The sequence below is a fragment of the Peromyscus leucopus genome, chromosome 2 (assembly GCF_004664715.2).
Source record: "Peromyscus leucopus breed LL Stock chromosome 2, UCI_PerLeu_2.1, whole genome shotgun sequence".
Taxonomy (NCBI): Eukaryota; Metazoa; Chordata; class Mammalia; order Rodentia; family Cricetidae; genus Peromyscus; species Peromyscus leucopus.
This window is the reverse complement of record NC_051064.1, coordinates 10,824,205-10,850,217: the sequence shown is the minus strand read 5'-3', so window position 1 is coordinate 10,850,217 and position 26,013 is coordinate 10,824,205.

The following is a 26,013-nucleotide window of genomic DNA, read 5'->3' as shown; positions in this document are numbered from 1 at the left end:
GAGCCTGGTTAGAAGAGAAAAAGTGAAGAATGACAAGGACAGATGTGTGTGTCTAGAACCTCCCTGGGGTAATTCAATTTTCTGGCCTTGACGTCATACTTGTTTTGGTCACATTCCAGCCAACATCTGCATGTTTTCAGGCTGTTTGCTCTTGGACCCTTCCTCAGAATTTTCATTTGAAACTTCCTTCCAGCTTTGAGTCATATGTCACTCCAAGTTTGAAGTTTGGGAAAAGAAACTGTTTATATCCTGTTTCCGTGATAGTGACTAAGCCACTGTACTTGTGCCGTCCCCTTGCTGGGTGCTGGGAAGAAGTGGTCACTGTTTTGTTTAAAAACTAATTGTCCATACTGATTTCATAGCTTTGCTCCTGATGAGGCAGATTAACAGATTTTTATATGATGCTCTTTGACAGTCCTTCTAGCATAGGCGCCATACTAAAGCCACAGCCATTCCACGGTACATTCTCCTGCACTGTGGGGCAGCAGTGAGGTTCCCCCATTCAACAAGTGACAAGGATAAAAGTATGCTGTTTGGAGGGTTTGAAAATGTACTGATACCTCAACACAGAAAGATTCTGCAGCAGATGGAGCACCTGAAGTAAAATGGAACACATAGTGAGTAAGTCCACCTGGTTCGTTCCTTTGGACTTCTGTATTCAGTCTCCGGTAAACAATGTAGGGGCCGGAGAAAGACTGGGGCTTCATTCTGATCCTCTGTTTCTCATATGTATCCTGAGATTTTTTTTTTTTTGCCTTCCCTTTTTAAATTTCAGTTTTTTTCATCCATAAACTATAATAACAATGTGCCTACTTTATTGGATCAGTAAGAACATGAAATGAGATTGTAGTCACAGTTTTCCTGTGTCCCGCCTGGCCCCACAGCTGCTTGGACAAGTAAACACACAGAGGCTTTTATTACTTACAAATTGTATGCCCTAATGGCTCAGGCTTCTCTCTAGCTAGCTCTTATACTTTAAATTAACTCATTTCTATTAATCTGTGTTTTGCCACGTCTTTCGTGGTTTACCAGTCTGCTGGCATGCTGTTCCTGTGGTGGAGGCTGGTGTCTTCCCACATTCTTCCTGTCTTTCTCTGGATTTCCAGCCTGCCTCTAAGCTACCTTGCCATAGGCCAAGCGGCTTTATCTATCAACCAATCAGAGCAACACATACTCACAACGTACAGAAAGACATCCCATAGCATGAGATGTTTCCAAACAGCTCGATGCCTAACCCATAACAGATTGCTTTCTACAGTTATGACAATTGTTCAGTTAATGTACACTGTCACCTCAGCAGCTAATGACATTGTTCTCTCTTGTCCATGTGGTTGCTCCATGTTCAAAACAGACTCTAAAATTTTCATCAAGGACAAAGACTTTGGTTTGCTTTCCTTTCATCTCTATTTTTTAACACCTTGAGGTTTTTAAATAGAGAAACTAGAGTAGTTGTTGTGTAAAGTAGAAGGCTAGATTGCTTTCAAATATAGCAATATAAAATTTATGAGTCTTTTAGAACAAATGGATTTTTACTTTGTGCAAAATCAGCTGAAGCTATTCCGTTTTTATCCTGCTTTATATGGAAAGACCATTAACAATTTATGGACAGGACATTAAATGGCCTTGAATTATCAAGTGAGAAAATTCTTCTTTTCAATATTTTTATTCTTTCTGATTATGTCAAGGTCCAGTTAATAAGACACTGTGGTCTAGGTAATAATATATGTTAACAGAATATGGCAGGGTCCAAATAATAGGCAACAGAATATTTAGTGCACACGAAATAATAAAACATTGCATCCACTGATAAAGTTTTTATATTTAACTTTGATATATTTAACTTTAATAGGTTAAGTTGATGGTTAAAAATCCATTCCTAAAAATTTATTTTTGAATAAAACTGAACCATTTGAAGAGAAGTATTTACTAGATAATAGTGCAATTGCTTTCCATATTTGGAAAGAGTGAAGCTGACAGCTTCTACTTGGAAGCCTAGACCAGTTGACCTTCCGAGTCAAGATGCTGAACAGCAGAGAGGATCTGAATCATTCATTTGCTCAGAGAGCTTGTCTGTGTGGTGATGACTCAAAACACCACTTTGGCATGATTACTCTTCCTTTACCTCCCACTCCACCAGCCGCATCTCTGTGAGCTGCGGGGAGCGGGAAAGGAACTACAAAACAAGATGAGTAGGAGGACGAATATTGATTCTCAACTGGTCTCAAATGGTACTTTTTAAAGTTTTGTGTGTGAAAATCAAAGACTTCTGTAGTCTGAACACAAGCCTCACATAGTTTTAACCTAGCAATCAAAATATGAAAGAGTAACAGCTCTTGTATTATTTATGGGTTTTCAACTATTTGTCTCCCTGGTTATGGAGCTATTTTCCCACATCCAGATGAAACATTTTTCACTTTATGAACTCTCTCTCTTCCTCTCTCTCTCTTTCTCTCTCTCATCTATTTAATCCATCTATCATCTATCAATCAATCTATCCATCTAACTATATATCTATCACCTATCTATCTATCCATCCATATCTATCTATCTATCTATCTATCTATCTATCTATCTATCTATCTATCTGCCTGTCTATCTATCTTTCTATCATCTATTTATCTATCTATCATCTATTACCTATCTATTATCTATCTATTATCTATCTATCTACCTATCTATCTACTTATCTGTCATCTATTTATCTACTTGTCTATCTATCAATCATCAATCATCTATCCATATATCTATCTACTTATCCATCTATCTATCTATCTATCTATCTATCTATCTATCTATCTATCTATCTATCATCTCTATCTCTTTATCTATCATCTATCCATGTATCTATCTACTTCATCTATCTATCTATCTATCTATCTATCTATCTATCTATCTATCTATCTATCTATCATCTGTATCATCTTCTATCACCTATCTACTGCCATCTTCATCTTTCTTTTCACCTAACTTTGTTTTACTACTTGTTCTGCTCTGTGTTGTATTTTTTTTATAGTACCCTAATAACATCTCCTAGAGAATTTGAAATAATCACTGAATTTAATAAAACATTTTTATGGGAAAAAACCTGTCAAATGCAAAAGCACTAATTAGAACATTTTTACTTGATAAAATTATTCCCAGATAATCTGCAGTTGTAGACCACTTATGCAAATACCAAAAATCTACTGAAAATTGTTATTTGTGCCCAAATATACAATGTCCACTGAATGAAGGGGCTATGACTCCTGTTTAATTCTTACTATTAGTTCTTGTTTGTTTGACTAGTTGGTTTGTGTTTTGAGACACGGTTTCTCTGCGTAACCCTGACTGTCCTGGAACTCACTCTGTAGACCAGGCTGGCCTCAAACTCGGAGATTTGTCTGCTTCTGCCTCATTCTTTTTCTTGAAGCATCAGGCTGACTTTAGGTGTATTTGCTGGAGTGTAAATTTGGCTTACTTTATACTAGCAAAGGAACAGGTCACTGTGACAGAAGGGAATCGAAGAGTTGGCCTCTTTCCCATTCTCTTTATTCTTCAGGAGACTGAGAACCAAAGGTAAACGAACTTTGCCAAGGTTCCTCTGGATGCCACAGCCAGAAATGAAACTCAGCCCAGGCATCTTTAGTGAGGGCTGCAGTGTGTCATTTACCCACCAAAGCACACGTCTATAAATCATTTGCTTTAATCTCCTGTGACATGTCAATATTCACAGGCTTCACGGATGCTTTTAAAAATAGGCATTTCTTTCAAATTAGTACTACAAAGCTTTTCATTATATGTTCCTCCACTTTTTATTAAACACTTTATAGTGTGTCATCTGGAAGGTTTGAAGCTGGTTTACCACTGAATGAAAATACCCACCCACCACTGAAACAAGACAGGCATCAAGGCCTTCCCACAATAGGCTCTATTTCTTTTCCCTCCCTCCCTGCCTCCCTCCCTCCCTCCCTCCCTTTCTTCATTCCCTCCTTTTTCAGGCATTACAAGTTTAGGAAGCTGCATCTCAAGCTGCACTTTACTTGGAAATCTATCCATCTTCTCTTCAAAGCAATGTCTTCTCTTTTATATATTACTTTGATAAAGAATGTTGGAACATTTATTACTTAAGGGAAGATACAAAAAATGCTATTATCTAAGTATACTATTTCTCCCCCAGAAATATTTTGAGACACATCAAGAAGTGTTTTATCAGCTGTAATGTTTGTTTTACATGTAGACATAGACATCATTTCCCAAAATGATTGATGGCTACAAATCATTGGGTGGATGTACCCTATGCCATATACATATAACATGTTATATACATTGAAGTATATAATGCTCTGACACATAATGACAATTTAGTTGAGAACAGACTACATATATCACAATGGTCCAATAATATTATAATGGATGTATAAAATAGCACATCTGTGATAACTCCAGCATATAAAAGTTTATTGAGCTCCCACATATATAAAAGTATAATGTACAATTATATATAGAAATAATAACAGTTCCTGATAAATAACTCACTGATTTATGTGATCACTACAGATAAATTTTACTTTAAGTTTTATTTTACAGACGACTCCTTTCGATTGTCAGTGTGACTTAGTCCAGAGCACAATCTCAGTCGACTTCATCTGTTGTTTGCATTGGGAGCCTGTGCTGTGACTGACCTGCACCACCAAGGTTTATGTAAATTCAGGGCTGCTTGCACAGTGTGGAAATTACATAAGGACGAGTATTGCAGAGTGTATCACCATCATTAAGCTGTGCAAGACAACCTCAGGCTAAATGGAATATGCACACACAGTTCAAATATATCCAAATTATGCTCTGGTACCATAGGTATATCAGACATTCCTTGAGCAGTCGTGTTATAAGCCACAGCGCAGCAGTCAGTCCACTTGGGTAGTGGATATGCTAATTCCAACAATTACATCCATGTTGCAACAACTGATTTTTCAATTAAAACTAAAGCCAAAAGCTGTAAAGATGATTCAGTAGGTAAAAAGTCTTCCTGTGCAAGCCTAATGACCTTAGTTCAATCCAAAGAACCTGTGGCCTTCTGCCAAGACAGAACCCTCACTTGAAAGTTATCTTCTAACCTCCATATGCACATCTTGACATTTGAGTACTAGGACACACACACACACACACACACACACACACACACACACACACACTAAAATAATGAATAAAAATGAAATTAAAATAACAAAGCTAAAACTGTCAATTTCTAAGCAAAATATTTAAGAATTATCGTTGGTAATAAGACTCTACTTGGCAAACCTGAAATGATGTTTCATGGTAAACCTGAAACATCAATGACTATCTTGAGTTCTGAAATTATCTCACTAAGAAAAAAGATAGCTGATGGAGAGCAAAAGTTGTTTTAAGATTAAATTTTAGGATTCAAAACCAGTTCAAGTCTTTCTTCAGTGTTAGAAAGCAAAATAAAAATGTGCATTTGTACACACACACACAGTATGGAAAAAAATGAAACCCAAAAGCAAACATTTCCTTTGAGTGTTTTGGAGTTGCCAGTAACACCTGTGGGAATGTATACTTGTGCCTTTCATTGAGTCTCTGTGAGTATAACATACTAGCTGCGGAGTTCTAATTGTCTTGTGGTTTCAAAGGAAGGCTGAAGTAAGCCTCACTCTTGCCCTGAAAGGATTCATATGAAGGATTCCTTTTACATCAAATTCTACACAACACAAACCAAGTGATAGTGATGGAAGCTGAGTGCTGTTTGGCTGGGGGTTGGAAGGGAAGGAAGAGTGGAGAAGGGATGATATAGATGGTTTCAAGCTTCTTCTCTTAAACTTTGGACTTCTAAAATTGAATGAATTCTTATTTTAGGAAGAAAGGAAACTCCTACAGATCTCATTTCCTCCCAGTAGGTGGTGAGAAAAAAAGTTGTCAAGCTTAAATGTTCCTTTTGTAGTATTAAACTACAAATTTTATATGACTCTGTCTCCCAGTGGCCTATGAGTTTCTCCCAGCACGGTGGTCCAACTGTGCCTTTACTGGGAACTTAACAAGATGTAGCCTTGTAAACCCTTTACAATATATATTTTCAATATTTTTTATTTCTATTTCAAATCAACCATTGCCCATTATTTTATTTATGTGTGTAATTTGGGAGCACTTGGTTCTATACATCCCTGTAGCTAGTATTCATTTGGCCTGGTTAGTGGAAAGTTTTGTGAGCACATAAAGTCAGAAAGTTGTCTTTCCTGCCTGCCCTCATGATCCTTTTTTTTTTTTTTTTTTTTTTATATATATATATATATATATATCTCCTGTTCACTGCAAATCTTCAAGCAACAGACATATCACTGTTTACATGTCTGTTCCTTTTGAATTACACTGGTTTATCCGGTGTTTGGTTTATAATTCAAAATTCAAAGGGGTAGAGAGCGCCAGCAAAGACAATTCCTTTAACCTAATGTCTTTTCCTGTTAGAATAGCACTTAATTTGTACATTCCTTTTCCTGTACTCTTCTTCCTGGGTTTACTCAAAAGAATTTGTATAAAATAACTTAAGACAGAAACAGATTGAGAACTCAACCAATCTGTTCAATACAAAGTTATTGATGTAAAATATTAAATTTCCATAAATTTTCCTCCTCACAATTATAAAATGTATTTATGAGCTAGATATATTTATGAGCTAAAATTTTGTTTTTAGTAGGGGTTTTATTTTATAATCTATAGGCATTAACTTTTGCCCTATTCAATTGTTTTTTTCCACAAATGTATTGAGAAAACACATTTAGCAGTATTTCCAGACAGGGCACATTATAGCTACTATCAGCTGTGATCTTCATTCACCAAGATAAAAATTGTTCCTAATTTGACTGATGGTTTGGGATCGTTATCCATTCATCAGAGTTGTGCCAATGAGTCTGGCTCCTTTTGAGAGAAAGGGTGCTTGAACGATGGAAGGAAAAACCTGACTGAAGCAGTGACACTAATCTCTTTCCTTCAGCAGTGTTGTGTGCCCACTCGCTGTCTCGTAGTGTATATTCATTCCTACATATTTTCAGCAGAGGTGCTGCAATCTAACTCATATAACACTAACCTGTATTCTTTTAGATTGGATATAGTTTGATAATAATTAGCCTATTTTTGTATCTATGAAACTATTATTTTGGCCATGTAGCTACTTTTATTCATGTGTTTTAAAGGAATTAAAAATATATAACCAAAACTTAGATGGTTTACTTTCAATTTTGTTCATTTTCTTTAACAAATTTGACATGTGGGTAATATAATTAGGCTGAGAATGAGCTAGAATAAACACAGTCATTCTAAAATAACCAAAATGCTTATTTGTCTGAATTTACCTAACATCTTAATATTACTTCAATTTCTAACTAGATATCTTTGCAATCTATATTTTGGTCTTATTTATCTAAATTTTGTGATGGATCCACACATTATGTAGCAAGTATTCTTATGGCCTGATGCCCATATTTAAGTTCTGGAAAAAAACAAACAAACCAAGATTATTTGGACAATTCACTGTTGTGCTATTTATGACGTTTATGACCTTAGTGTGTATTTCTGTTCCATACTGGCATACATGCTAATTAAATATTTCTAAAGAAAAATGCATTTTCCTCAAAAACCCTCTGTAATATTGGACTCAGTTCCTAGGTGGGCACGCTAGGCTTGCAGGGAGTCTGCATCTGCAGATAACAACCGCTTCCTGCTTTGCAGTCTCACAGGGCATTCTCTATCCTTGTGATGTCATAAAGGGCAGAGAAATTTGCAAATCTCACACTTTGTATAAGCTCTAAATGATTTTTTTAATTTAAATGTCAATGGTTATTCCTTGAGTTTTTTTTTTCATGAAGTCTGAAAAATAATCTTGTAATCTGTAAAAACATGTGTCCACATGAGTACAGATTTTTATAATATCTTCATTTCTTCTGGCACTAATTAATGTTTTTAAAGACAGTCACACTGCTTTTAGATCTCTGATATCCAGGTGTGGTAAGAGAGATAAGTACTTGTTTTCTGTCAAAGCTAATGTGTGTGTGTGTGTGTGTGTGTGTGTGTGTGTGTGTGTGTGTGTGTGTATGTGTGTGTGTGTGTATGTGTGTGTGTGTGTATGTGTGTGTGTGTATGTGTGTGTGTGTGTGTGTGTGTGTGTGTGTATAAGAAGAGCTCCGCATGTCATTGTTGCCAAACAACAGTGATATCTCAGGTGATATATGAGCCTTCAAGTCTTGTGCATCTATAGTAGATGCTAAGTCCTTTATTGGGCTGGCAGAGTAGTCACCTGTAGCCACTTGGTTGTAAAATTCTCTATCTGGCTCAAAGGAGATGCCACAGACAAGAGCAATCATAAGAGAAATGTAGAAACCAATTTTTAAAGTTTCTATCAGATTCAAAAAGTTGACATACATTCAAGAGGCCAGTCATTATTGAACAGAACCCTGGAAAGTGAATGCGCAGTGTTGTTCTGCTTTGTGAGTTGACCACAGGCTGCTTGGTTAAGCTGCAGGCATAGTAGGTAATCCTGTAAATTCAATGAACATCAATACTTCTACCACCCAGTAAATGCCACCTTGGAATGAAGTCTCCCTATGACAGTGATACTGAAAAGTTAACCACAGAAAGGGCTATTGTCTGAAAAGCCTGTCTGGACATCATGTGTCCAGCCAGCAGCACACTCACCTGCTCTCTGCAAGTGAGCTGGCCTGCTCCAAGGCTATAGTGGTGTAAAAGAGAATGCCCCCATAGGCTTGTTTATTTGAATACTTGGTCGACAGTTGGTGAAACTGTTTAGGAAGGATTCAGAAGTGTGGTCTTGTTGGAGAAAGTGTGTCACTGGGGCATCATTTGAAGTTTCAGAAGTCCAGTCATCCCCAGTTAATGCTCTCAGACTCATGCTTGTGGCTCAAGATGTAAGAGCTCAATTGCTGCTTGAGTGCCATACCTGCCTGCTTGTTGCCATGCTCTTTAACACGATGGCTATGGACTCTTAAAACTCGGAAACTTTAAACTCCAAATAAATGACTTTCTTTTGTAAGTTGTCTTGGTCATGTTTACACATGTTCTGTTGTTTACACAGCAATAGAACAGTATGATGGAGGCCATCCCGCTCTCAGCCTCGCTTCATCTCCCAGACTGGAACAGCTGTTGATTCAACATGAACTTGGCTTGGGCTAAGCAGATGAGGTAAGATCAAAGTCCCAACAGAAACAGAATAAGGGTAGCCTGCCCTTGGAGACTTTGGGCAGCTACACACTGACAAGTGTTTAAAGATTTCAACAATTCTCAAAGGAGACACGGGAATGGAAAAATCTCTCAAAAAGTCCAGGTTTATCCATATTTTAGTCCCAGGAGAAGTCAGCTACATATCTCAGAATCTGTTTTTTCTTTTAGTAGCTCTTCATACCTGGCCATGTCAAAATTAGGCTGAATTACTCCATTTGCTTTATAGGGATATGGTCAGCTGAATGTTTTATAAATGCAATTACTTAAAAGTAAGAAATAAGACAAGGCGAAAGCCCTCATGTGAAGGCTGGAGAAGGTAACCCAATGGGAGGAAAAGAGTCCCAAGACCATGCATGAGAGTCAGAACCACTCTTGCTCCCACTGTTAGGAGTCCCCCCTGCCTTAGTGTATCTTGTTTGGTCCTGTTTGGCCGTCTTCTCTTGGAGACTTGCTCTTTCTAAAGAGGAAGCAGAGGACAGTGGATATCATGGAGAGGGGAGGTGGGGTGGGAACTGGGAGAAGTGGAGAGAGGTGAAACTGTGGTTGGGATTTATTGTATAAGAGAAGAATCTATTTTCAATGAAGAAATTTCTACTTCTAAAAAGACAAATAATCAGAAAAATTCACAGACTTAAGATTTTATAGTGGCCAGGCATGGTGACACACGCCTTTAATCCCAGCACTCTGGAGGCAAGGCGGGCCTGTTCTACAAAGTGAGGTCCAGGACAGCCAGGACCTTTACACAGAGAAACCCAGTTTCAAAAAACCAGAAAAAAAATAAGAAAGAAAAGATTTCATGGACCTGCCATCCTGCTACGAGGTAAAATACTACTATCTCTAAAACATCCCTTCCTAGTAATCTTCCCTTCAGTCGAATTCTCAGAACTGCTGATCCTTTTTTCCCTAAATCTATGGCCTCCAATGCCTCCTCCCTTCATCCACTCCACCTTCCCTTCCTTTTTTCTTCCATCCTTCCCTCTCCTCCATTCTCCTTCCCATTTTTCTCCCTTCTTCTCTTCCTTCTTTCCATATTCTTTTAATGAAAATACTATAATAAGTAAATCTCTTGAAATGGAGACCTATTCAAAGTTTTTTTTCTGATTTTTTCTAAATTTAATAAAACAAACTGTATAATTCAAATATTGTGTGACCACATGAGCATTCAATTATGGTCATGTAGCTAGAAATCTGTATATATACATAATACATACATACACACACACACACACACACACACACACACATATATGTATGTATGTATATCAAACTAACAACTAGTGAGCTAGGAGGGCACAGGTTTAATATCTAGAAAACAAATCTAATTTTCTTCCATATTAAAATCTCATTTGTTCATTTTTCATCTTATTAGTTAATTGGATATCTGTGAATTTATAAAAATACAATGCAGTTTTCTAATTGCTAGTGGTTTTGTTTTTAAAGCTTTAGTAAAACTCTCAGGTTCAAACTTGAAGACTTTCATATGTTTGCTCCAAAAATACTTATGTGTACGTCAGAATTTTAGGAAGTAGGTCAATATCCCAAGAGTGATTTTGAACCATCACAACCCATGCAAACAATGACTTTCCCATAGATATCATCAAACACAGGAGGAAAAGGAGCAACTTGGTGTGCCAGGGGAGCCAGGTTTTCCCCAGGTCCACACTCAGTTTATAAAGATTCCACCACTGTTCTCAACTTCTCAAAGTCATTGGCAAACACAAGGTTAAAAAGACTCGGGCACGGAGGAAATCAATCTTATTTTCACCATTGGGCTAGTACCCAGGTAACTGAACAGGACTTTGTTAGTCTCAGAGCAACCATGGTTATTTTTTAGTACAGGAAGGTCATCAGCCGTAACCATAGAGCCACTGCCCACTGACTGTCCTGCAGCGCTATCCATTACCTCTTTGTGGCAGGATTACTTTGCTTCTGACACATTCAAGGCCAAACAGTCATGTGTGAGTACCACTCCCTGGCACTGATCCACTCTCTCTGGATAAATCTGGGCTCCCCTCATGCCAATAGACTCTGCCACCCTGACTGTGACTCAGAATAGCTAAAAATGACTTAGGGAAAAATGATAGATGAATGATAGTACCTTATTCCTGAAACACGTTATTATTAGCTTGAGCCAGTTAAATATTAAAGCACACATACAGGACTATTAAATCATTTACTTTATTCATTCTATTTAGTATCTCACTGGAGTTGAATTTCTGGAGTGACACTTTGGAAGGTACTGATGAAAAAACCATGTCATAGATTAAGATTTGGGGTTGGGGAGATAGTTCAGTCTGCACAGTGCTTGTTGCTGGAACATGAGGACTTGAGTTTTATCACCAGCATCCAGGTAAAAACCCAGGCATGGTGGTGCACACTTGTAATCCCAGTACTGGGCAAGCAGTGGCACAGGAATACTTGGAGGTCACTGGCCAGCCTGCCTAACCCAACCAGTGAGCCCCAGCCCAATGAGGGACCTTGTGTCAAAAATACTAGATGGTTCTCCAGGCCTTGTGTCATAAATACCCAAGACTCTCCAGCCTCTACCTGCACACATGTGCGTGCACACACACACCAAACACATGGGAGGGGGACAAATTAAGATGTTCTCAAAACTGTTATTTACCTAACAGACAATCAGTTGTCTGTAACTGCAAAAAGTCTGCATAACAGCGTTGTTTATAGTCTTAACAGCAGAGAAGTTCACTGTGCAAGAGAGTCAAGTCTGGGATACTAGAGAAATTACATTCCATTTATTTTCCTGAGTCTCACAATGTGTGAGGAGTTGAAATCAAGCAAAGATTAAATAAGATGGATTAGGTTTTCACAGAGCAGTACTCTGTAAGGAGTTCACAGGTTTAGGTAATTTATGCACATAGTCAACTCACGAAAGTTAACCTTCTCGACTGTACTACATTGTGATCATGACGCACTCAAAGGGACAAGCAAGCTGTAACAGGTACAAGATTTCACAAAGAGGTCACCACAGTGGTCTTAAGATCTCAAGACCCCATGGAGGAGTTGTTCTGAATGCAAGTGAGAGCCGGTGACGATGCATAGTGCATCTGGGGCCAAGGGGGCAACCAGATGGCAGGAGTGAGGAAACCATGAAGGGAAACTGGGGACAGTGGAAACAAGCCAAATGACACCACGTTTTTCTCAAATCAGTGGTATCTGAAGTATGAAGGACAGAGAGACTGGAACTGAGAAGGTGTGCTGTTTACTACTTTCCCTTTAAAAATATATGTTAGAAGTACAGCTTTGAGAATACTGCATGTATGTCTTATACCAGTCAATACACATCTACTGTGAATCCATGGTTGACTGTCACCAGTAGTATGAGGACCACTACAAAAAGCACAAAATTTCAGAGTAAGTTCAGAGGACCTGCTACAGTGTTATAGTGAAAAACAATGTGGTAAACATGTGAAAATTATTATGGATGGTAGGGCAGAGGAGAGATAAACTGACACTAAGGATCTTAGAAAACATTATATGGAAATATGTTTTATAAGATTCCTGAGTACATACGTGTGTGAATTTACATATCACACATACACATACACATATACATGTATATACTTATATATGATAATTTAATCAGAGTTATTCTACACAGGGAATAATGTTCTACTCAGAAGCCCTAGGCTGAAAAGTATGAAGTCCCTATAGGTGTAGGATATCTCCCCTCTAGTTGTTGGTCAGGATTATCCTGGAGACAATCCTCCATCCCAACAATAATACAGGATTTTGCCATTGTTCTTGATAAGAGCCTGTTACTGAAGACACGTCGTATTTTAGTCACAGGACATGGAGAAATCAATTTGGTGTTGACCAGGATGCTTCCTCTCCGGTGGCCAGCTCTCCTAGTACTAGTTGGTGTGATACAGGCTGTTGGACATAAAAGTCAACAACAGCCGTACCCAGCTGTTAACCATATGAACTACAATAATGACTGGAATGACAAGACATGCTCATGGGTGCAGCAGTGGCAAAAATACTGTAGAGGTAGCCACCTGCTTTCTGATTCAACTTAAGATCTGTTCCAAAGACAGAAATGTAGGCCTGGTATTGTTTATTTGGCCCCGAACCTACAGTTGAGGAGCTCCCAGGCTTGTCGGGTGAACCTCCTACTATTATTCTGCTTAATGGACATAGTATCAAACTGCCACCTCAATTTATATCTCTACACCCGTAGGATGGCATAGCTCTCAGACCTTATTAGAGTGGTTTCTTTGTGCATAGATGGTGGTTAATGTAGAATTTCACAACTGAACAAAATGCCAAGAATAAGTGTCAGTGGAGTGTTCTGCCACAAACAAGATGTCGATATCACACTCCTCTTATTGTGATTTGGGTTGGCATTTTTCTATTTATTTCCTGTCCAGAGACAGGGTTTCTCTGTGTAGCCCTGACTGTCCTGGGACTTGATTTGTAGGCCAGGCTAACCTCATGAAGATCTCCCTGCCTCTGCCTCCCAAGTACTGGGATTAAAGGTGTGTGCCACCATGGCTGACTGCATCTTTCTAATAATGATGTGAGGTTTTCTTTTTATGTGCTAATTGGTCATTTGTGTATTTTTATAGAGAAATGTTTAGATGAGTACTTTGCCCACATTTGAATTAGATTGGTTTTGTTGCTGTTGTTAATCGAGTTTTAGGAGTTCTCCTTTATATTCTGAATATTAATCATTTATCATAGATGCTGTATATGCAATGCATAGCTTTTATCCCATTCTGTGCTTTACTTTTTGCTCGGTGTCATTTTATTATTCATAGACTTTTAGTTCCACGAAATCCAAGTTACCTACTTTTTTCCTTTTTTCTAATACTTCTGAAGAAGTCATTGCCAAACTCAACTTTGCAAGGATTTTTTTCTGAACTTTTGTTCTAAAAGCCTTATAATGTTAACACTGCTACTTAGGTCTTTGATCTGTTTTGAGTTTGTATCTGGCATCAAATATGGTTCCAACTCTTTCTTTTGCATATGACTATCCAGTTTCCTTACTGCCATTAAAAAACAAAAAGATTGTCCTTTCTGCATTGAATGGCCTTAGCATCCTTAAGATAAAAAATCTGACCATATAAGAGTTTATTTTATGGTGTTCACTTTCAACTAGGTGCAATAACCAAACATGTTTCTTATTATATACTTGTAGATATTTCAAAAAAAGGAATCATGCGTTTTTCTTTTTCTTTCTTTTTTTTTGTGATGAAAAGCAGAGAAATGGTAATTGGGGTGGGGGAATAGGTTGAAAGAGGAGAAACAAGAGCGGGAAGCTCATAGAGGTTTTAAATGGAGGAAAGTGAAGGGGAACATTGGTGCTTTAGGTGACTGTTTTTACTCTTACAACACTTCGCAGGTTTGGAATTTATTCAAGAATGGAACTGGTATCAACTCTGGATGCTCAATATGATAAAAATTCTGGTCATTTCTGATTACTTCTCTTTTGATAACAGTGATGGCAATGCTTGTGGCAATGAAGGTTGATTTTTGGTTCTGCAGGTCTGTCTGTCCTCAGCAGCCACCCCATTAGCTTGGTTATTGTAGCCTTGTGGCATGTTTTGGAGTCAGGAATCATGAACCCTACACTTTTGTTTTGTTTTGTTTTTTTGTTTTTCAGGATTGTTTTAGGTATTCATTCTCCCTTGAAATTCCAAATGAACTTCAGAATGAGTTTTTCTGCTCTTAAGGAAAAAGACATTATGATTGTAATAGGTGTTTCACTGAAAATATGTATCACTGTGTGGTAATGACATCTTAATGATGCTAGCTCTTTTATGAATGTGGGAATGTTTTGCATTTATGTGATTTCAGATAATTTCTCTCAGTAATGCACTGTTGTTCTCACTGTACAATGGCCTTTCTCATCTGCACCCATCTTCTGCTCTCTCAATCTATAATCTACAAGCAGTACTAAAGATAGTTACGTAAATTCAAAAACAAAAAGCCAGATGAGAAGAAATTAGTATTTGTTTGCTCCCAGTTTTGTAATTTTTATTTAACACTGAAATCTGTGTAGCATTACTTTTATGTTTATCTATTTTTATACTTATCTTTCATAATATTGTTCTGCTTATATTTATTGTGCCCAATCAATATTGTTGAATAGAATGACTCTGGGTGTTTGTTGAAAATATACTATGTCAGAGTCTTCTCAGCAACTCATAAACTGGCTGGTCCCAAAAGGCATTTAAACCTTTTAACCATTGAAACAATATTCAAATTATTCAATAAAACACTCTAGATACATTGGATTTGTTAAAAAATACACAATTTAAGTTTCATCCCAGTGCATAACTTTACAAAATCTTATGTTTTTATATAATTGAGCACATATGCACATATATCCCACATACACATACATCACACTCACACCAATACACATGCATGTGCACACACATACACACACTCACACACACACTCCATCTCCCCTGCTCTCCTCAGAGAAGTTCCCATTCATCTCCCAGTCCTCACTCACACAGTATTTTCTCAAAGACATCTCCAGCTCTCCTCATAATTTAATTTCCATCTGCAATTTATATTTTGTTATTTGACATTTCCCCACACACAAAGTAATGGAGATTTATCTATAACCTAAGATGATCTATCTTCTCAGCTAAGGTAATAGCAAATTGATTAAATAATCAATTGCAATAATTATGTTCTTGCTTTCAAATAAAGTTGAAAGAAAAAGCAACATGAAAAACAAAAATGTGTGAAGAAATTGAAGGGGGAAACAAGAATAGAAGGCTTGCAGAGATGAAAGAGCTAAGTGGAAGAGAGAAGGCAACTGTCTTCACCCTCACAGTGTCTCACAGGCTGAGGCAGAATTAATTTAGAGCTTGAACTGGCATCGACTGAGTGTTGGTTGTGAAAAAAGTTCTGTTTATTTCTGATTATTTGTCTCAATAATGATGATGGAAATAATCATGGTTTTAAAGGTCATGATGGTGATGATATTCGATTATACTACTGAAAGACAGCATCCTTTTAAGTTTGTGTACTGTTCAGATGTATTGTAAATACACCAGAAACTTTAATGATTAAACCTTTTCATATATGCATGGTAAATTTTCTTTAACTCTGAATATATTTCCAAGGAGCTTTGAATACTACAAGAAAACACAACCCAGTAAATGTCCACCACATTGATTATCCAGGAACTGCATTTATAAGATAATTATTACAAGGAAGTTTATCTATGATGATCATTTACAAATTGTTGAATGGCTCAGTTATATTTTCTGTGAAAAATGTGTTACAAGAGTCATATTACTGGGTCACATAATTAAGCAGAGAAAACCTGCCTCATGTTGGCTGGTCAAGTCTTTAGTTCACTAAGGAAATGTCATCTCAAAGTGTGGACAGTAACTTCCGGGCTAAATCCCCAGATGCAAGAAGAATGAAAACCAAAGTAGCTTTTCTAGTTTGAAATAAACTAGTTATTTATTCAGAGCTTGAGCATCTACTGTACGAGTGTGGGAGCCCACAAAGATTCCAACTTGCAGTTTAACTCAAGGTCAGAGTCAGAGTTCATGTTGCTCTCCAAGGCTGCATAATAGGATGCAAAGACCTGGTTACTAGATGTCTTATATTTCAAGGCCTAATAAAAAAGATGCTTTGCTGTGAGGTGTGGTTATCAGGTGTTTTGAAGGGTCTACACTTGGTTGTACTTTGTGCTTTGATCTTGAAAGGGGGAGGTCTTTTGCCTCTTCCCTTGCTACTGTATAAGAACCCCATTAGAAATAAACTCAAGGCTGCTGGATATTGATCTAGGGCCCTTCTGAAGCTATCCTGTGTCTCTGTATTTCTCTCTTTGTCTACATCTATATTTCTTCCTGTTACTTCTCAATTTCTCACTCCCCCCTTCAAGGGACCCTTCAATAGGTTGTGGCTGGACCCCAATACTGGGCCCCAACATATGAATGAATACTGGACAACGTTCCTCAGGAAAATTATTTGTTTTTTAAAATTATTTCTTAATTTATTTCACATACCAACCACAGTTCCCCATTCCCGCTCCCCACTCCTTTTCTACCCCCCCCCATTCCAGAAGGGTAAGGCCTCCCATGGGAGTCAACAAAGCATGACACATCAAGCTGAGGCAGGACCAAACTCCTCCCCTCAGCATCAAGGCTGAGCGAGGCCTCCCACGATAGGGAATAGGTTCCAAAAAGCCATCTCACTCTCCAGGGACAGACCCTGGTCCTACTTCTAGGAGCCCCACAAACAGACCAAGCTACACAACTGTCACACATGTTCAGAGGTTGGTCCCATGCAGGCTCCCCAGCTGTCAGTCTAGAGTCTGTAACCTCCCGCTAGCTCAGGCCAGCTGTCTCTATGGGTTTCCTGTCATGATCTTGACTTCCCCTTGCTTATATAATCGCCCCTCCCTCTCTTCAACTGGACTCCTACAGCTAGGCCCTGTGTTTGGCTATGGATCTCCTTATCTGCTTCCACCAGTTACTGGAGGAAGACTCTATGACAGTTAGGGTATGCACCAATATGATTACAGGAGAAGGACAGTTCAGACACCCTCTCTACTATTGCTAAGAGTCTTAGCTGGGATCATCCTGTAGATGCCTAGTAGTTTCCCCGGCACCAAGTTTCTCTCTAACCCCATAATGGCTCTCTCTATCAAGATATCTCTTTCAGCAAATCCTACCGGCATGCACCACCACAATACAGAGCGAGATCCAAGAAAGGCGCAAAGCTACACAGAGAAACCCTGTCTCAAAACAAACAAACAAACAAAAAAAGATATCTCTTTTATTTCTCTCTCTCTCTCTCTCTCTCTCTCTCTCTCTCTCTCTCTCTCTCCTCTAATTTAACCATCCAGATCCCTCATGTTCCCATCCCACATCTCCTCCCTTAGCCCCTGCCCCACACCCTCAGTTTACCCAGGAGATTTCATCTATTTCCCCTTCCCAGGGCTATCCATGTGTCCCTCTTGGGGTCCTCCTTGTTACCTGGTTTCTCTAGGGCTATGGATTTTCACCTGGTTATCCTTTGCTTTACATCTACTAACCACTTATGAGTGAGTACACACCATGTTTGTTTTTCTGGGTCTGGGTTACCTCACTCAGGATAATTTAGGAAAATTATTTGTAAAGAAAACATTTGTGATTTTACAGTTTTGAATGTTATGCTTATTGTCTCAGTAATCTTACTCATACTCGGAACACAATTCTAAGATATTCAGCTGACATTGGTTTATTGCTAATGTATTCAAAGGTTATAATTGCATTTTATATTCTAGAGATGCCTTCTGTTCAGTTTTAAGATGACTTAAAAGTGGCACTGTTGAACAATTCTGTTTTCTTAAAGGCCACTCACTGTGAAATGCCAAGCAGTGTAAAGGCCTCTTGCATAAAACTTATGACTTCTCTTACTTTGTACATGAATACACACATGTATGTTCATATAGACACATAGCACTTGATTGAAGAAGGCTTGAATTTATGTCAGTATGTTGCAGATCAGAAGGGGGCATCAGTAAGAAGGGACACAATAACACTTCACAGAACAACCACACAAAGCAAGGACAATCTCTCCCAGTTAAGGAGTATATTGTAGACCTCAGGCAGGACATGACTCTTTCTTAGCATTATCTGCCTTGCTGAGAATTGATATAGCCATAGTATCAATGTCAACAAAGAAGTTTCCATGCATTTTCCTTATTTCATTTTATAAAACTTAGAAGGAATTTGCCTTTTATTCTTGGCATTTAGAAATGAATTAGCCTGTAAGGAAGTCTCGCGTGTCTACTTCTTTTTTTCTAAAATACATCATCTTCACACTAGTCTCTATTCTCCTGTTCTCTGTCTTTTAGAATTTACCAGACATCTCTACAAAAGTTTCTCCTTGAAGGGTCTATGTTAGTCCAATAGTGTTCCACATGTTTGTAAATTGTGTATGAGAAAACATGTTGATTTCCTTTTCCCAGACTCTAAAATTTTGTGGATACAGGTTAACTATTATAATAATTACTTCTGACCTTCAACTTCATCAGAGGAAGAAATACCTAGATTAGGGAAGCATACCTCTCATGTGTCTGTGCAGGTGCTTCAGGCATGATTCAAGCCTGAGGGCTCTAACTTGCTAAGTGCATTAATCCCTTGCTGGATTCATGATATGGTAATATTATTAGGATATGGTGGAAGGTAGAGAAGGAGCCTAGTTGGAGGAAGGAGGTCATGAGCTGTATTTGCTCTGGGATATAGCCACCCTGGCTCCTTCCTGCTTTCTTGCTTCTGGGCTGCCATGGTATGAACTTCTGTACCCTGTTGACTTATTGACTCCTGCAAGATGAGCAGAAACTCTGAAACCATGACCCCAAATACATCCTTTTTCTCTTAGAGTAGTAACGTCAAGAATCATGGTTTCAGTGAAGTAGTCTGTCTTGCGACAGCCACATTACATATTTATATTCACAACCATAATGTTCAGATAATAGCTACAAAGTCAAATTGATTAATCAATTTGCACATGAAAACTACTCAAACATGACCACCTAACCATGACTTGCAATTATTGTAAGAGAGACTTTATATTTCTGTATTTAAATTTTGTCTATGCTTTATTATAAATTTTACATATTTGTGCTATTCTATCAATGCAATATATTTCTTTTAATTCAATGTATAACATATGAAAGATAGAAGTATATTTTGTGGGGTTTTTTGGTTTGTTTTTCCTTTAGTTTTGTTTTTTATTAAGGAATTTTGTATTCATTTACATAACAACCACAGATCCCCCTCTCTTCCCTCCTCCTGCCCCTCCAACCTCTCCCCAACCTCCCCCCAACCTCCCCCCATACTCTCCTCCAACAATTTTGTGTTTTCTTACATATCTCCTTGTTTCTTTATATTTACTTCATTAAATCGATTTTATTAAATCTTTTGTCATAATCTTAAAGTCAGTTTGGTATATTTTCATTCCTTCTACTTTCATGTCACCATAGTACTTTGCCAGTGCCATATGTAGTGTTTATGTCTTCTTTGAAGTCATAACTGGTGACTTTGATTTAACCACTGGCAAACATTTTTTATACATACACATACGTCTGGAAGATATGCCCATATACCACACTCTTAGATAGAGTGCCAGGTTTGTTAATGAATATTTTGCTTGTCGTATTTATGACAGATTTTTTGTCAGTCACTTGGATAAGCCCTTTGTGGAAGAAACAGAAGCTTCCTTGTTAAGTAGAACTAGCATTAGTGATCCCTCCCTCACTGTATATTCTAAATGTACTTGTCCACGAGGTTTATGTAGGAGACTGATGCTAAGGTCAGCAGTCTATGGTTCAACCTTTGTTTTTCCAGATTTGGAGCAGCAGTCACCTTGCTCCTATCTCTGTCTCTGTATCTTTTATGAGATCAACACTTCCTTGATACAGGCAATGGCCAAGTTGCAAATTCTCACTGTGTCATGGGAAAGGATTCACCCAGAAAATGTAATCTCTTTTAGAATAAACAGTTGGTGTTCTTACCACTTCCTGTCCTAGTCCCTGTCTAGTTTTTCTTAGTGAATTGTTAACCCTTTTCTTACCAACATGATGAGATCATCCATTTCCTTGACAGAGAAGAAAAAGTGGGAAAGTTCATTTTATCATTTCCCATTCTGTCATTTCTCCACACAACACTATTTATTCCAGCATTCACATCTGTTCCTTATTCCCCCAGGCTGTATTTATAGCAAATGTTTGTTGTTGGTGGTTTTGTTCCTAATACTTTTTCTAAGCCATGGTTCTTCCTTATCTTGAACCTTTGGCATTATGCTCCTTTCCCCCCCCCCGCCTTGTTTTTATTTAAAGAAATTTTTTTTATTCATTTTACATACCAATCACAGATCCCACTCTCATCCCTCCTCCTGCTCCCCCCACCTTCCTCCCCAACCCACTTCTCCTTCCCACCCCTTTCCTCTCCTCCAAAAAGTTAAGTCCTCCCATGGGGGGTCAGCAAAGTCTCATAGTTCAGTTGAGGCAGGACCAAGTCCCTCCCCCATCCATGAAGGGTGAGCAAGGTGTCCCACTGACCATAGGTAATAGGATCCAGAAAGCCAGCTCATGCTCCAGGGAGAGATCCTGACCCCTCTGCCAGGGGCCCCTCAAAAAGACCCAGCTACACAACTGTCTCAGTGTCATTTAATTAACTCTATAAGTTACAGAAAACAAAGCTGACTTTGACTAAGGTTCCCATCTTTGATGTCCTCCATTTAAAGAACACATTTACTGAAGTTCTTGTATTAAACATTTACTAGCATATTTGTTTTGTAATTTGGAATTTGGAACTTGGAATTTAGAGGGCTATATTCTGTCAATTTCCTTCATTTACAGAGTCTCGAGAAGACCAAACCTGTCTGTAACTCAATGTCATTTAGTAACAGAAACAAAGCCTGTCAAAAATCCAATTTACATAGAAAAGGTATTTTCAATTTATCTAGTGGGGATTTAAATATGGAGGTAAAAGAAAAGAACTAGGCTAGATTATAAGGCAATAATATAAAATACAGTAGTTGACCAAATTAAAACACTGAGGTGGGAAAGAGCTTTGGATTCTACATTGAGATTTCAGTTTTAGCCAAGCAGGAACAGACATGGAGGGGGAAGTATGGATGATCTACAGCTACCAAGATCTCACCAACATTAAAAAAGTGCTTGCTAAAAGAATGATTTCTAAAGACAACTTGGAAAATATAGTCAGGGAAATCTAGAAAAATGAAGCAAAATACAGTTAACTCACATAGTGGGAAAAGAAAATATGTAAGAAAAGAGAGTGTCTATCCAAGAGAATGGGAATACTAACAAAACACACACACACACACACACACACACACACACACACACACACACACTTACTTAATAACTGTTACTGAGTTTAGTTGGAGCTATCAGAAGAAATAGCTGAAAGTGTAAAAAAATAGTTGATGGTTATTGGAAATGAGAGAATTTATGAGATAAGGTACAGTGATTTCTCATTTTTAAGCTATCAAACTATTTTAATCAAATGTGTTTATATCAGTTAAGGCAGAGTAGGTTTTGCTTTAGTAACAGATGATGTTTGAATCTTTTGTTTTAAAACAACAAACACTATGCCTCACTACAGAAACAATGTCTATCAACTGTAATGGTGAGAACTGTGCTCTACCATAATGTTTCCAGGCTCCAGACAGGTAGATGCTCAGTTTTGCAATGTTCCTCTCTTTAGGAAGGCAGGGAAGGCTGGGAAGGCAGGGAAGGCAGGGAGGACAGGAAAGGCAGAGAAGGCAGGAGCTGTGGTCACTTAGCCTTTCTGAATTCCTGTACTAGTGGGTTACATATGGTCCATCCTTTCATTTCAAATCCCATAGAATTACAGCAAATACTTAAGAAAAGCAATATGCAGCATCACAACCGCTAACACTTGGAAAATAAGTGAATGTAGATGCTATGAATGCACAATGTTCTTCAAACTATCCATTTCAAATTAATGGCAATTCTTTTCAAACTGATTGCCATTTTAAAAAATGACATACTGTTGAATATTAACCAATTAATCAAAATTGTTTCATTGGTACTTTCACTTTTATTGTAGCAAAATGTTACTTAATATAAAATTTACCCTCCCAGTATCAATCACAGTTTTCTGATCACACAATTATATGAATAGAACTCTAGAATCTCCCTCCTTTATCCTGCATAACTGAATTTCAGTGCACACTGAGCAATTCCCACCCTATTTCATCTAATCCAGTGGCAATCACCTTCTATTTTTTGTTTCTATGAACTTGGAACAACGTGTAGGGCATTAGATATGGCATGTGAAGTAGAATCATGCAATAGAAATCAATTGATTTGGCGTGTACTTATTAATATATCAAGAATAGAACTAATTTATGAAGTCAACACTAAGTGATTCTTTAATCCTAGAAAGAAAACCATCATCTTCAAACACTCACTCCCTATGGTCACATTCTTAGCAACTGGGGAGATTAATTAAAGTTTAAAGTGCTCTTCAAAATAGTTTTATCTATTCCTTTAAGAAAACTTCTAAGGTTGAAATGAACACAACCTTTATACCTAGCAATTGGAACAATATGTGCACTTAATGTGCAGTCAGTGAAGTGGAGTATGCAAGGGAAGTTTATATCATTTCAGTAAATGAAACCGAAATGGGACAGTTCCACAGGAAATTCCCATGAGGGACAAAGGGAGCTCTTGGCAGGCAATGTTCAACTTCATAGTTTTCTAGTCACACTGCCTGGCCTCGCTCAATGGTAACTTTCTTCTTATCACATTTCATTTCCATTCATTTGCCTAAGCAGTGCTGTTGGCAAGAGCTATTTAATTTCCTGCTGTCTGTGTTTCCTTAATAGGTGCACCTGTAAGGGCCATATACTTCAACAAAAACTGAATTAACCTTTCTTCTGGATTCATTGTCTTGACTGTTTGCAAGTTAACTCAGTAGAAAGCTCTTCGCTTTCAGATCACATAAGTAGAAAAAAATAGTTGAAAAAAAAAACCCTTCCCCTTCCATGAAGGAACAAGAGTTCCTGGTCCACTGGTCTTAATTAAAGTCATTGTTCTGGACAGTGAAAAGCTAGCATCACCTGGAAACATGATAAGTTTAACAAGTGTAATGTATTAACATTCAGGAAGAGGTGCATGCTCACCCTGAAACATAGGAGAAGACTCTTCAGTTTGGTAAAATCTGGTATTTCCCCCTTAGAAAGCTGACCCCACAGATTCAGTTTTGTCTGGAAGTAGAAATCAATAAATACTTGTAATTACAAGTTCAAGTTGAGAAAGAGGATAAAAATGTCTCAAAATAAAATCCCAACGAATTCTTCTAGTCTTGATTCCAAATTAGACACAGATTGAGTTCATTTGATTTTAAAACTAGTTTTCAAAATGATCAAGCCACTTATACACAATAAATCAACTATTAGATAAGAATTGAAATGTTGATTCTGTATTTTGTGAACCCCTCAATCATCCTATGCTTTTTTCATGGACAGGACAACCAAAGAGCTTTTATTGCCATGGATTTTATCTACAGCCCAACTGTAGTTCACTCTAATTCTTTCTTATGTTTCCTTAAAATGTAAAAATACTAAATTTCAAGTCTGAACTCAGATATAAAGCCTTTAAATATTTTCTTGAGATTAAAGTTTAAATAGAAATAATATTATAAAAAGAAGTTTCCAAGATAAACACTCTTTTCTTTTTAGTAAACGGTCTTTTGGTAATTATACTGTGAGCATTTAAACACTGTGATTACAGTTTTCAAATGACCAGAAGCTGTCACTCAAAAGCTTCGTCACCACCCAATTACTGGGTCATGTGCCTCTCTTGTGATTCTGGCATGATTCCACTTTTGTTTGGGAGGGGGGATAGATGCTGTTTGTGTCATCATCATAAGCAACAACAACAACAACAAAAAATCACTCTTTTGTGGAAATCTAGAAAGGAGGAGGTAAACATTACATTCTTCTTGTGAAATCAAGCAGCTGGACTAGAGGTGTCAGGAAAATGTTTCTGAAGGTCCAAGTTAAACCTATTATAGGGACTGTCTTCTGCTTTGTAATCTCTTTTTGAAGAGAAATGAAGTATTTAGTAACAACTCCTTTGTCATCCAGAGCTACAAAACAAGTATGCTGGGATATTAAAAAATACTTTCTGGAAAGATCATGTGTGTTCCAGTAACAGTTGTGAGACTAGAGAGCAGGAAGCCTATAATGGAAGACAAGGAATAAACTGAAAGGAAAGTTGTTGATGGCCAAGGAAAGGCACCAAAATACACAGAGTCATTTCTAAATTTCCATGAAGTCAGTATCTGCTCATCAGTGGAGCTGTTTGGGGCTGTTACTTCCAGCAAATCTCTCCAGACTCCCTGCTAGATCCTAAGGACATCTGGTGGGCACATAAAGTTCCTATTTCTTATTTCCTTAATCAAAGTAGAATCCAAAGAAGGAGGTTCCCCTTAAAATGAGCACTCGCTACCCCTGGGAGCTTAAGAAGTGGGTGAAAGAGAGCGGAAGAGTTTAAAGGTCTGGTAGACCAGGGATGAGCAGCTGGAATCAGTCAGTCCTGCCTGTGCCATGTCATCAGCACAGGCTCCGTTCCAAGCTTAAAACACTTCCCAGGCTGCCAGAATGGCAAACCAAACTAGCATCTATAAACAGTTTCTGGGTTTTATTTGACTTTAAAACTCAAGGTTAGCGAAGACTAGATTGTTAATGGGTTACAATTTTGTATTGTGTCTCCGGATAGAAATCACAAAGGATTTCTTGTCTTTTGTTCTCTGTCAGTGTTGCTAGACTCTGGTCTTTGCACTATTGTTAATCTTGGTCACTAGACTTTCCATATCTCGTTACAAAAGCTCCAAGCTGCCTGTGTACAAAGCAAACAATAGCCAGAGAGGACAAAAGTTCACTCATGAGACAGGATCACAGTTCCAATAGAATACTGAAGTTTTTTTTTTCTTTTTAATAGGAAGAAAGCCCACAGGACATATGACTGTCATCATCATGAGGACAGATAGTGATATTTACAGCTTAAAATTCATCCCTTCATTTTTGCTGATAAACATCCAATCAGGCCATTCAGTTCAAAGCAGAAAAAAAGATTTTACTTGATCATATGTAGACAGCATCAGCAGATTCTGAATAGATTTTGGAACTTACTACACTTAAAACAGGTCCTTCCTAGTTACCATTTAATAATCAATATTAATTAATTAAATTAATAAAGCAAAATAATACTTAAACATTAAAGTTGACTTTTATGGTATTTACAGTCTCATA